The 14036-nt window shown below is 41.3% G+C and overlaps 1 long non-coding RNA gene across 1 annotated transcript; it reads right to left on the bottom strand.

Moving 5' to 3' along the window:
- Window positions 1-1813: 1813 nt before the first annotated feature.
- Window positions 1814-8351, bottom strand: LOC111862952. Its single transcript, XR_002842517.2, has 3 exons — window positions 8268-8351; window positions 3954-4054; window positions 1814-2241 (listed from the first exon to the last, which is right to left on the bottom strand). It is a non-coding gene; the product is annotated as an uncharacterized LOC111862952 (long non-coding RNA).
- Window positions 8352-14036: the final 5685 nt, after the last annotated feature.

Genomic DNA, 14036 nt, shown 5'->3' with positions numbered 1-14036 from the left:
TTGTCCTATAAGTTGGCAGACATGTTACCAATGCTATAAAGAGTATCCTATAGGTGGCAGTATAATGCAGACAAACAGAACGCCATCACATTGCTGGTTTGAAGATGGCTGCTCCAATATGTACATGCACGAAAGAAGAACAACGTTCTGTAATTGGGTGCACTACCACCAACTGGAAACAAAGAGAATGAGCCAGGAATGACGTCATTCCTCATCACCCAAACCCAAGAAGTTCTGGATGCAGCCATCTGCGGGGAAGATTATGCTGACTCTCTTTTGGAACGAACAAGGTGTACTCTTGGAGCACTACATGCCTTGGGGGAACACTATCACCAGTGCCTCATATTCAGATCTCTTGAGGAATCATATTCGACTTGCAGTCAGATCAAAGCGACGTGGTCTTTTGACTAGAGGTGTCCTTTTCCAACATGACAATGCTCGGCCCCATACTGCCCATGCAACAGTTGCAACAATCCAAGACTTGCATTTTGAGTGTCTTCCACATCCACCATACTCATCAGACCCCCATGTGATTACCACATGTTTGGGCCACTCAAAGAGGCGATGGGAGGAAAGAAGTTCCATTCTCATGAAGAGGTACAGCAGGCGGTGCATGAGTGATTGCGCAGACAACCACAAGAATTTTTTTCTAGAGGAATCCATACACTTTGTAAATGCTGGAGGGCCTGTATTGGACGAAATGGAGACTAGAAAAATGATGTAGTTGTGTACCGCTTTCATTCTTTAAATTATATTTAAAAAATTTTTTACTGTTTTCATTTGACTCACTCTCGTATTTCAATTATTTATGCCCTTACATGCTTTGGTCTTTAGAGACCATCATCAGAGGTACACCTTTACATCGATACAGTTGGAGACTACTATATTTGTTCTGAAAGTTAAAATGTATACATACGAGTATGAAATAATACACAATTGGGTATAAAATCTAAAGTCTTTACAACTACTTCAGCTGTTCCAATATTTTAAAATATTGTAACGTGTTTTCGTTACTGAATACGCCGTAGAGATCGTTAACTGGTTTATTGAACAATCTACAAATAACGGCTACAATTAATGATCACAATATTACGGGTTTCCACACTTTACAAACCCTACAACACAATCTCTTAACACAATCTTCACTTGTCTTCACGTACTGATTACGCGGGAGCTATACAAGTCTCCCTGAAATACACACTCTGAGTATAACCGTACTACAGCAATCACTATGTCTGGAAAGCACACAACAAGTCTTCCGCTCGCTGACTTCTTAGTTATCGCACCCTCGCAGGCTGCTATGTTTCAACTGATCATCACACTGCTGGGGGTCCGCTTATATAGCCTTGCGCTGTTGCTAGTGTGACGTGGCGTATAGCATAGGACGCTGTTGCTAGCGTGACGTCACCGCTGTTGATTAGCATTGCGTAGTTGCCAGGTTACGGGGCTCGGCTATCTTCGGCTCCGCTCGTGACGTCACCGCGCGTTGCGCATTGCGGGGTGATTACTCGCGTATTACGCGAGCGTTACGTTACCGCTGAGGGGTGGGAGGGGAGCGCTGACTCACCCGCCGCGTCACTGCTGGTGTGGGGGGGGGCCTCGGCTTTTCGCACATGTCACAATATTTATAACTGGTTAAGACTATTTGAATTCGTAAACCAAGCAGGTTCATGTTGTCCCTCTTATAATTTCTCTAGACGGGGTGGAACATGTGCTGCCTCGTTGTTCTTGAGAAGAGGGTTCTTTGATGTTGTCCTGTGTATGTTTTTGGCATGATGTTATTTTTAAAAACAACGTAACGTTTCCGCGAACAAGCATGTTTCCACGGCAGTAATGAAATTTTTTTTTTTGTGCGGTCTGTGCCGAGATGTTATAAGCAGGACAGTTAATGAGGAGTCAGTTAGTCAAGTTAGTGAGGCAAAGAGTTTATTGGTGAGTTAGTGAGTTAATTGGATAAAGTTGGATGAAGGAGCCTTACATACATTTATTGCACACAGAATTTGTAAGTACCTCGGCGCACACAAAATCGATAGTACTAAAAACATGAAGGTGATATCTCTGGATATAGTAGTCATTAGTATCTAGACACTAACGTTTTTGCGTTGTGTTGGTCGTGTACCCGTCGGGAGTGATGAACGTCATGTAAATGGAAGAAGAGGCGCAGAGTGAGGTAATAAAACACCTCTACCACACTGAGCACGCTACAGCCAAGGAAGAAAGCTGCAGCTCCACCGAATGCCACTGGAATTTGAACACAGGTCAATTAAGGAAATGAGTCATGAATCTGTTTTATGATCAAATACATGACCCTGAAATCACATGAGCCCAATTTTTATTACATCATTTATCCTAGGCAACAATGAGTCTTATGCCCGCACTTAGTAACTAGAGGATCTGTTTGTAGGTGGGAGGGTTATTTTTTTACAGACCTTAACCAGAGTGTATGGTGGTGGATTGAATTAACTGGTCCTATTAGAAGGCCCAATCACAGGTCCTTGTTAAATGATAATTAATTCTTGTGCTCCCTAAGATATGGAAATTTCTTTATCCATTTCACTTAACTATCAGCTCTTAAAGGGAAGCCTGCAACATTGAGTTAGCTATAGTGAACAGCAGTGAAATGAGGATAGACCTAGGAAATAGTGAAGATGGGTTATTATTCATGTGTTAATATAGAAGTAAGAGGGACATCATAGTTCATACAATGAAGTTTATATAATTATTGTCGAGGTGAAATATTAAGCAAAAAGTTCCAGGTGAAAATCACAAGACCTGTTCCTTTTAAAGTAAACCTGACTTTGACTTTTGGAAAGGACTGTCAGTGACTGAGGACGCAATAGTCAGTGTCTCCCTTCTTACCTCAGAACGTAAACAGATCTAGTTTCCAAAACATCGTGCTCTTTAGTTTTTAGAATAGAAGAGGATGGACAAAGTAAAAAAAAACCCAGTAATTCTGTGATGTTTATGATTTTTCTTTATATAAGGTTTCGAATTCCTCACTGTAATGATTCTCTAGTTATCACCATCAGACAACAGACAACAAGGCAATCTCATAAGCCTCCTTTTGTCTGTTTTTTTTTTTTCAAAATGAAGTGGGCTGTAATGAGGCTAGGACGTGAATCACTGACTTACTATGAGTGGAAAATAAATCCAGGAAAACTAGCCTTCGAGGATGTTATTATATAAAAACAAAGAAAATACAGACAAATTTCTCCCTAACCCTGTGAGAAATAAAACTCTCGTACATATTGTTTAAAAATTCTGTTTCTGACTCCAAGAAAACACATCGCACTACCAATACAAGTAGACCTAGATGCATTCTCGTTATACAAATGTTCCACTTATGCTGAAAAATGGCGGAAATCAAAAAGATTCTTTGCGGACCATACACCGATATGTGAATGCTGAAGCAGATGGAGAGTACATAGCTACGATTGCTTTGCAGAGCGTCAAACTTTAAAAAGCTTATTAAAAGAGAGCATGAAAAATGAATAACTACTAACTGTGTGTGGCGAGGCTACCAAGAGTTCTAACAAAATATATGTGACCATTTCCTTGAATAATTTTCACTGCTGCAGATTCAGACTGTTTTACATGTGTGAGATATAACGTTAAAGATTTGCAGTTCTTCGCAGAATATCTTTCTTGCACTCATAAACTGCCTTTTCGTAAGGTACTTAACGGGTGATCCAAGTAATTTTAAAATTTACTGCCATGTCCGCAACATAAGCATTGCCAGTCTTACACATTTGTTTGTAAAACAAGTCCCTAAGCCTAACCGTATGTTTTGTATGATTCATCTACAAATTAGGAAATTAAATAATTAAATATTCCCAGATATTCTTATAAAAATAAAATGTTAAAAATGATACGTACTTTTTGGATATCGAAAAATTAAATAATCGAACTTTACGATCGATATTTTGAAAATTTCAGAATATTTCACTACGTACCAAGCATGTCAGGTAATGTAAATAGGATGTCTCGCTTCATTCTGACGGTTGGGTAGTTCTCCACCTGAAATGCGACAGCAGTGTTGCCAAAATCTGCAGTCCTGCAACAGAAGTTTGTGCAGTCGGTCACTACATGTTTCATTAGTAAGTTATTTTAGTCATATCTCATCATATATCTGATGCTGTTCTCAGTTCATTAAGACTAAAGAAAGAACTACAAATTTACCCACAAGGACACTTTTGTTTCACCTTTTGCTGGCTTTTAAACGCATCTGAAGAAGTCTTCTGTTCGCATGTAAAATATCATGCCTTACGTTGCTGTGCCAAAAGGAGTGTCGTGCATGCATTCCTTAGGTTGCCCCAGAGAGAGAAATAGGAAGAAATACATGACTAAGAGTGCGGTATCTTGAATTTGCAGACTATTATTTCCACGTAAATTTCCTAGCGTAGCCAACCACAAATTTTGGGTACCCCGAAGAGCTAATGAATCAGATATTCTTCGAGGTTTGGGGCGCAATTGTCATTTGTCGTTCTCATGAGTTCCCGTGCTCTGAGTGACTTTGTATTGCTCGTTGGAGTGGAATGTGTGTCAAGTCAAGTCGTCTGTTCAGTCGTCACATTTTGACATCTAAAATTTTCATTTCCTCAGATTCTATTATTATTGTTATTATACCACCGATTAATTACAGCTTGCCTTGCTCTTGGGGCAATAATTCTGTCTCTAGAATCTTATACAATTTGTAGGTAAACGTAAGTAGTAAAAAGTAACTAAAGGTATCCCTGTAACAGGCCATGGAGGCCCTTAGGGTTGTGAGATGTTGAGGTTCCCACATTTTCTAGACAGTCGGCTCGTAGATGGCGGTAAGTTTGTCAGCCTTACGCGCCGGCCTCCCTTTAACCCCCAAAATATTCCTGGTACTCATTTCTGTTAGAGGCTGTGTCGACTCCAGGGCCGTAGTGCGGCTGGAAGACAATTTGTAGGTTCTAACATTAATATTCAGTAATTCATTATCTGAGATGTATATAATAGTATAAAGTTTTGTCTTCGTACTTTATCTATTCCTGTCTTGGAAATATTTAAAATTTTTCCAAATGAACCTCTTTAGTATACAGTAAATGGCGTAAGCAACCTGTTTGACTTAATGCACCTGTCTTTGTGTATGTTTCGTTACAATTGTCTCCAGTCTGTAGTGTTATGTCATTTAAGCCCAACGGTACGTACTATCGAACCTTCCTCTTTCCTTGCGAAATACTCGTATGTCCCTTAAAACGCGTATATCTTGATAGAATCTCCATCTGTCCGCTGGCTGCACACGAGACACAAACTTGTATATATCCTACAAGAGTCATGTCTGTACATACTAAGAATGAGGTCTCAAATACGAGACTTGCTATGTATACTTCAGTTCTTCTGACGTTACACGACACTGAAACTGCCATTGCTGTTCTCACTCCATAAAGTCAGTGTTTCTGTAAGCTGTTTGAGATACACTTTTCATTTCTGTCGCCACATTCATCGACTTGATCCTGCGACGGGTTTTATTCCTCATATAAACACAATTAGAATAATTTTTAGAATAAAAAAATTAAAATATTCTTACTTGAGATTTCACCAAGAGTTAATTCATTGTGTCACACCTGATATACTATGTCCCGTACGGGAAAGATCTCTTATCGATGAAGTGTTCCTTGTATCACGCTGAAATTGTGTAGCCATTTACTGTAGGCCTAGTGCGTCTATGACGTCATACTCTGTAAAGTGTTGCATGTCATGACATTAGATTTGCTTATGTCTTTAAATTTTTAAAAAGTACTTTGTCCTTAGCTTGTATTTTCTCAGGAGGATGGAAAGGAAGGGAATTATATTTTGAAACCTAAAAATGGATTGCTAAGATACCATTAAGTCACAGAGAATACAAAATTTACAAAGATAGTAAAAGAAAATTCACTATGTAAATAATCCTTTCATTATATGCCAGTCGATTGACCTGCTATATCAGCAATGAATATTTTTGCTGCATAGTATTTTGAGACACGTGTATGCCCTAGACAGAATAATTAAGAACAAAAAATATTATTAATAAATTAGTCAGCCGTTTCCTCCGATCTTAATAATATTTGGTTTTTGAAGACTGTTGCAGTAGCTTCAGTGGTACACTGCTTGCGTTAGTGCTGTAATCTATAATAACGAAATAAATTAACATAAATTAATACCTGGACCAAAACATCGTTTTCCTTTTATTTTCTTTGTTAATAAACTGATTTATTTTAATTAATTTGCCTCTCCGAATATTAGACTTGTATTAAATATTGTGACATGTTGCGCAACGGAGGACCCCTACCTCCCCAGCGGCACGTGGTGGTAACCTAGCGCTCTCGTAATAGGCGAGTCATCACCCCGCCACTCCCCGCGGTGACGTGCCGAGCGGAGCCGAAGTGAGCCGAGCGGAGCCGAAGTTAGCCGAGTCCCCGCAACCTGGTAGCTATGCAACGCGAGTCAACAGCGGTGACGTCACCAAGGGATATCGCGGTTGCTAGGCAGCAGTCAACAACTCATGTAACGTGGCACGCAACAGGCACTACTGCGGCTATATAAGGGAACTGCACAGCAGCTGTGAGTTAGTTATAATGTGGCCATCGCCGAAGACAGTCCTCGAGCTACCTCCGAGTTAGTCAGCAACCAGTCAGTTGTATTCTGGCATTTGCAGTGTAGTATTTGTGATACTGCAGATAGCAGTAATTGTGAATCTGTAATTTGGGTGATTGTAAGTGCGAATGTGAAATAAAATTCGCTATATCAAATACGGCGTGAAGTTATTTGTCGCGTTATACACCAATACGTGACAATATATTAATATTTATGCGGGAAACAAATATCATTTTAAGTGACAAAACGAACATAACCAAAGCTGACTTAATGAAATGTAACTTCGTTTAAGGTAGACGGACCCACCTTCAGCATATCGTGAGCAAATGCGAAATTGTTCTGAAGTTATTCCCAAATCATATGATCCCAGTGAACTTTTTCCAGAATTTTTGTGTCATTATCTAGGTAGGTGTGTGCGGCTGTTCGGGCAACTACTACATAGAGAAAACTCAACTATGATTTCTGGCTGTTGTGTGCATTTTATGTGAAATATAAGCCAATTCAATAGGCAGACCACATATTCAGTCACACTTTAACGACAGCAGTATTCACAGTTTATTAAGTAGATCTGTATTGTTCGAAATTTTTACTTACGCTACTGCAAGCAAATGAAGATATGTTTAATTCTGGTCCTTTGAAATTTCTCTAATTTCTTTTCACAGGGAAAGTGGATACTTGGATCTTTAATTTCAGTTCAGGTTTTTTTCTTTCTTAACGGTATGAAGTCTGAAACTCATGCAAATTATATTTTCGGATCCAGATACTTCCTCACAGAAAACATTACGTATCGATTAAAGAAGAGCGTTCGTTTGTGTACCGTGAGAATCATAGGAAACACAAACACATAATCTGAGGGGAAATCATGCAGATCCTTATGGCGAAGCAAATGGCACTACAGAACTATTGCGATGTTTCATATTCATCATAGAATGATTCAGAACAGGACCTCTTCGAATAATAATGGGTACCGGGGGCTCTTTACCAGGGGTTAAAACGGCAGGGCGTGAAACTAACCGTTCACCTCCAGCTAGTGCCAAGGTCAAGAAAATATGGATCTATACATCAACGCCTCACATGACTTCATGGCGTAGTGCTTAATTAGTTAAGCACAGAGACAACGTTACCTTACCTCTTTTTTTCCTCGGCACTACAGCCCCAGTGGGCCTAGGCCTACCTCCTTTCACTACCTTACCTTTACCTCTTCAAATATTCCTCTGCTTTCTAAAGAACAGGAACGTGTTACGTATTTGGATTCTAAGATAGATGAATTGAAGTCAGGAAGGAAGCGGTCGTGGCCTACTGGAGGTATGAGCCCTAGACTTGGCTAAAAGGTCAGAGAAAAGACACAACATTCTCAGTCAGGAGAGTTAGTGTCCCGGTCGAGAAAAGGGCTGATGACTTCTCGAATAAAAGTCTAGAACATTCCTTCTAAACAGCTTCTTAGTTTTATATGTCAAAATGAAAGTGTGTACATGTAAAGTATGCAACAGTTGAACACATTGCAAATAATTTAGTTTAAATATTAAGAATGGAGGAATTACTTCGTCCATACATCATGTGTTCACTTGCATATTGCTTTGAGGTTACATATATTGGAAATATATTACTTAATTTATCTCTGTCGTTTTTAGACGGTATCACCAGATTTTGAATCGTTCAGTACGCACCCGTTAATAGTGTCAGTCTCCTCAATGGCGTACTCATCGCTCTCACAAGTCGGGTAGCACCCGCAATGGTGAGTGTTCTTGTCCTTCCTCTTGCCCACAGATGTAAGTGCCCCTGAAAGAAGACAACCGACTGTTAAATCGAATTATGTTTTAAGACTTGAGGTTCTCTTGGCGCTGAATGCGAACAGTCCTGTCTTGTGGAGCATCACGCTTTCTACACCGGTAAGGGGTCACTGGGTTCTTAGTGGCCTACGCGACATCACATCCCAGAAGTTCGTGCTCTTCAAATAATTTTGTGCCTCGGTCATGTGGTTAGTTCTAGAACTCAATAGGATTTCTATAAGCAATGAAGCAATTAAAATGTGCAACTAAAATACGTTGTTCTACGGGAGATGAAATATGCATAAAATTATCTTTATTTTCAAGTAAATCGTTGGAAAATGTGTGCTTAAGTTTGTGTATAAGATATATTTAAGAGAAATTGTTTCCAAGATCTGCACTTCAGAAGACTGCAACGTTTCACGTTCCTCCCCAAACGGGAAATTTGAATGCTATGGCAGGGGGAGGTAGGGACTGCCTCTATCGATTGGAGCCCAACTGAGTACGCTTTTACCTAGGACGGAAACAGTCTCCGAACCGCTGTTTTCAGTCAAAGAACAGGACAGTGGATGCTGTACAAAAAGCCAGTAATTGCATTGCAATGGCACTTGTACGCTAACGTAATCCGTGGGAGTCATTAGATGCGTCGAAACAGTCGACGAATAACATTAGACGTTACTCCTTACAGGAGTTGTCAGCTGGCTGGTTACAAGTAGAGTTGGTGAACAAGCATCTTTTCAAAACAAATGTGGATCGAAGCCCAGCGAGGAGCTTCCCGAAAAGAACATGTTCTGATGGTTGTGAGTTGCCATTCTTCGTTGTTTTGACCTCCAAGATTCACAGAGGGTGGAAGAATAATTGAAACATTTGAAATTGAGTAATAGGATTTGTTTCTGTTGGTTACACTGAAAGAACTTCAGTTGACAACAGTGAATGTTCTTCCCTTTGTTTACACTCTGTAGTGGTCGTGCAGTGCATTAGTGATTGTGTTGAATGATAGTCCGTGTGAAAGAATCGGAAAATGGGAAACTTGATTAGATTTTGAAGAAGGAAGATCGTTGATGCTCGTTTAGCTGGAGCATCTGCAACAGATACTGCTCAATATTTGGTGTATTGAGGGCAAAGGTTTCTGAGGTTATGTCGGCATGCACGAATCATGGGAAGACAACATCGGCGAAGAGGGACAGTGGACGAAAGTCAGCATTGAAAAGAAAAGATTGTCGTGAACTGAGAAGAATTGTTTCGAAAAATCAGACACAGAATTGAATATGGGCAACGTGAGTTTCACAAATCCCACATCCACGGTAGGGCTGCAATTGCTAAACCTCTGATTACTGAAAGCAACGCTCAGATGGGCAAACGGTGGTGCCACGACCATAAAACCTGGACAGTAGACAACCGGAAACGCTCGCGTGATATGGTCAGATGAGTCGTCCTACACGCTGTTCCCTGCACCAGGAAGAGTTCACGTTTGGAGAATGTCCAAGGAAGCCTACAATCCAGAAAGTCTGGTTCTAACAGTGAAACATGGGGGAGATTCTGTGATGGTTTGGACAGCAATATTGTGGTACAGTATTCTGTTGGTCCTATTATTACCCTTCATAGCCTAATTACCGTAAGGTTGAGTAATCAGGTGCATCTCAAGGTCCAGATATTATTTTGCGAACAGCTGTAACTGTTCAGTCATGGCTTGAAGAGCATGAAGGTGAACTTCAGCACCTTCCCTGGCCAGCACAATCACCAGATTTGAACATCATTGAACCACTGTGGTCAGTTTTGGCGACTAGACTGAGGAAGAGATTCCCACCTCCAACATCTCCAAAGCAACTTGAAGATGTTCTTCAAGAAGAAGGGTATAAAATTCCGTTAGAGACTGTTCAAAACTTGTAGGTGTTCATCCTCAAAAAGAATTACAGCAGTATTGAAGGCAAAAGATGGTCAAACACCGTGTTAATAAAGAAATGTATACAGTATCTGTAGTTAGACTTGAAAGGATTCTGACGATGGTGTATACTATACTTCTTTTTGGCTTATTTTGGACTTCACCCCTCATCTGGTATGTAAAAGACAAAACGACAAAAAACCACGACGTTTTGGAGATTGGATCTGTCTCCGTCTTCAGGTGGATAGGGAAGGATAAACCTACTCAGTTGGGCCCCTTAGAAAGAGCTAGTCTCAATCACTGGACAAACCCCGGTCTGTAGAAAAACAACCTATGAACAACCGACAACCGATTCCATCAGTGGGAGAAAAGAATAAAATCACAGTAAAAACATGACAGAAAATTTGTGCCAAGCATGCACTTGTCAACAATATAAAGAAACAGAAGTATAGGTTAAATTACATGAATTCAGTTAAAAACGAAAGTAAAAACTGGATAATGCATGCCTAATCTGCGTGGATAAAGAATCGTGCCTCCATGGCGACTTCCGGGAATCAGACTAATCCCCGGAACAAAACTTGCAGGAGTAGTGGAACCACTAATGTTCATAAAATTACATTTTTGATTTGTTAACCTCTTCACTGATGAGGGGGATCCATATGGGAGAAATATCCAAACTGGGTTGGCTGATCGGATTGGATGAACATGCCATATGAGGTGATTCTTTGTACTTTCTGTATCTGCTGCTACTTTCAACCTCCAAGATCCTAGCTTCATCCCAGCTTACCCTATGACCTTCTTCATATGCATGCTGAGCCAACTGGATTTCTCTAGAAGATTGTGCTTGAGATTGTGCCTGTGTTCACGGATTCGCACAGCCAGTGGTTCTCGGTCTTTTGTCTTTTACATACCAGACGATGGGTGAAGTCCAAAATAAGCCGAAAGAAGTACAGTATCTGTAGTGTTTCCCTTATTCTGTCCATCCCTGTACATTATCTACCGCTGTAGCTTCAAAAACACCGCCTTCGGTTACTATGTTGGAGGGAGGTGGGATTATACAATACGTTCTCACGTAGTACTGGAAACAATTGTCTGAAAAAGTAATCTTATTGAGAAAATTTTACTGCTCTTGTATATATTGTAACGTGTTTTGCTACTGAAGATCGCCATTCGGATTGTTAATTGGTTTATTTACCAACCTACAAATTGTAACTACAATTATTTACGACACAGTTGCGGTTTTCCCCAATTTATAAACCCTACACAATAATCTATTCACTCTGTCCTCGGTAGTCTTCACGTATTTATAACGCGGGAGCTATACAAGTCTCTGTGAATTACACACTCCCAATACAACGTACTACAGCACACAAAATAAGTCTTCACTGGCTGACTTATCAGTTATAGCACACTATCACAGGTTATCACATCAAATCTTCTAACCACGCGTTCGGTTCTTCTTTCCGCGACTGCTGCTATATTCCAACTGACTTCGGCAGCTGCTACATTTTAACTGCACTCGGCGACTTCACGATCCACACGGTGTTACTCCTGATCACACACTCTCTATATAACAGCTCAGCCGACTTTCCATACCGTTCGCTGTTTCCTCGTGTTACAGCGGTGCCCCCTGTTACATGACAGTGGGACGTGCTGTTGCGTCACCGCGGGGAGGGGGCGGAGTGTTGACTGGCCTGTTACCATAGCAGCGGCAGCGCTGTTACGTCACCGCTGGCTGGGGAGGGGGTGTCCTGCATAGCGCAAATACTTCACACTGCTCCCTCCTTAAGGCTGTTCTTCCCGAACAGCCTAACGGTACATCCCCGTTCCTTTTCCTTCCCGTTGTCCGTTCTCCAACCGCTACATCCGCTCCCTCTCTAAGACCAGCTCGTCTCGAACGGTTTCCTATTAACGTGCCAGAAGTTCCAGTTGTATCACGTTCGTCCCTCACATTCATCCATCGCACATTCACTCTCGCTGGGAAGCCGGTACTTCTATTTTACAGACTCCTCCTCTGCTTGAAGTCTCCTTTTTCCGTATTGGAGGGGGTCGACCCCTCCATAAGGTCCAGTCCTTTCTTGTCCCCAACTTAGTAGTAGATCTGACCATTCGCTTGGCGATCTCCAGTCATGCAGTTTTCGTGAAAATCATATCAAAATTTCCAGTGCCTTTCACTTGTACATTTTTCAGGTCTCGTTTCTTCACATAACGCGGCTGTCCGCCGTCTAGGTCCTTCACTTCATTTCTGCGTTGTAGTTGCTGTCTCAGGACTCAGTTCCTTATGCCAGTGTTGCATTCCGGGCCTCTCTTTCCGAACGTCCCTTCTTTCGGGCTTCTTGGTGTGACATTGTCTTTGTTTCGTTCCATATGCCTGTGTCCTGCACAGCGTGTAATCTTCCTCATGGCTGCGGTTACTTCTTTCCGCGGTCCACAAATTCTTTGGGTCCAAGATTTCCTGAAGATGTTCCTCTTGCGCCATGCCACTGTTGTACGGCGGGACACCTTACTGCAGGCGGCAGCCAACTTTATCCGGGATCCACAGTCTCCTCGGGTTAGTTCCTGTGGCTCTCCACGTCGCCCTGCAGCTTGCTTCTTGCCCCTATGCCACTTCTTCCTTCTTTTGACCGGTTTAAATACGGCGTTTTCAACGGGGACTTCTCGTTGTTGGGCCACCTCAGGTTTCATTTCCACTGAGGTCGGCTCTTTTTCTTCTAGACTTGCCTCCATCTCTTGGCAGGCCATCGTATCTTTTCTGGTATTCGTTGTCTCAAACCGTATCGAGGGGGTTTATTCTCGCCAGTGTTCGATTACTTCTCGCAGTTATTCTTGGGCGACTCTCCACTCCTCTCGGTCAGCCTCCATTATGGCCAGTAACTTGGCTTGGTTGTTTCTGATTTCTTCTTTGTCGGTTTTTCTATCGACGTCCATTTACGCCACTAGGCGTTCGAACAATTTTCCCATCTCCATCATGTGGCAGTACAATTCGTTTCAATAGTTCGTCCTAAATTAAGGCGTGTTGAAGTTCTTGAACAATTCTGACAACAGTTCATTGAGCAGAAAATTTGGAAACACGCTTTCAGGTCCAGGTAAAACAGAACTACGCTTGGGGCAGCGTTTATTTCACTCTAGTGACTGTGAGATACATCGGAAACAAACTGTGTGGCCACAGTGAGTAACATGAGACTCTTCAATTTGGTCAAAACAAATAGGGTATAAGAAGTCATTGTCTTTGTCCTCGAATGATCCTCCGACACCATTTAGCACTGTTGGATGTTGATGCTTCATGGGTCGAACTCTCTGTGGTGCCGTTATACGGTTGGAAGCAATTATGTGAACGTGAGACTTGGACAAACTTTGAGATGATGTAGTTCCAAAATCGCATTAAAGACCACTACAGCTTACTCTTGATAACCTTGCCATAGCGAGAGAACTCATCATAGATCTCCGTCATGTTAAAATTTAAAAATTAAAAATTTTAAAAATTATTATTTTTTTTTTTTGTGAGTCGAAGTTCAATTTCGATCACTGGTTCTACTTTCACATTCACTTGTTTTCTCTGTGTATAGTTCACTTTAGCTAGTTATATTATTACCACTGGTTAAAAAGTTCATGAATTAAAGTTCAACTTATCATATTGGCTGCACTTTCAGTTTTTAAGGTCTCGCTGCTCTTCCGCGTCCTCTGATGCTGGATCTTTTACAAGGAACGTAACACCTGAGGATGACCTCTTGAGGTCGAAACATGTAGTGTGACAATAATAAAAACGTGGTGTGTGGTCGGTGAAAGTA

Source organism: Cryptotermes secundus, unplaced genomic scaffold, assembly GCF_002891405.2.
Source record: "Cryptotermes secundus unplaced genomic scaffold, Csec_1.0 scaffold856, whole genome shotgun sequence".
NCBI classification, from domain to species: Eukaryota; Metazoa; Arthropoda; class Insecta; order Blattodea; family Kalotermitidae; genus Cryptotermes; species Cryptotermes secundus.
The sequence above is the reverse complement of the archived record's forward strand: the minus strand, read 5'-3'. Positions and strand labels throughout refer to the sequence as shown.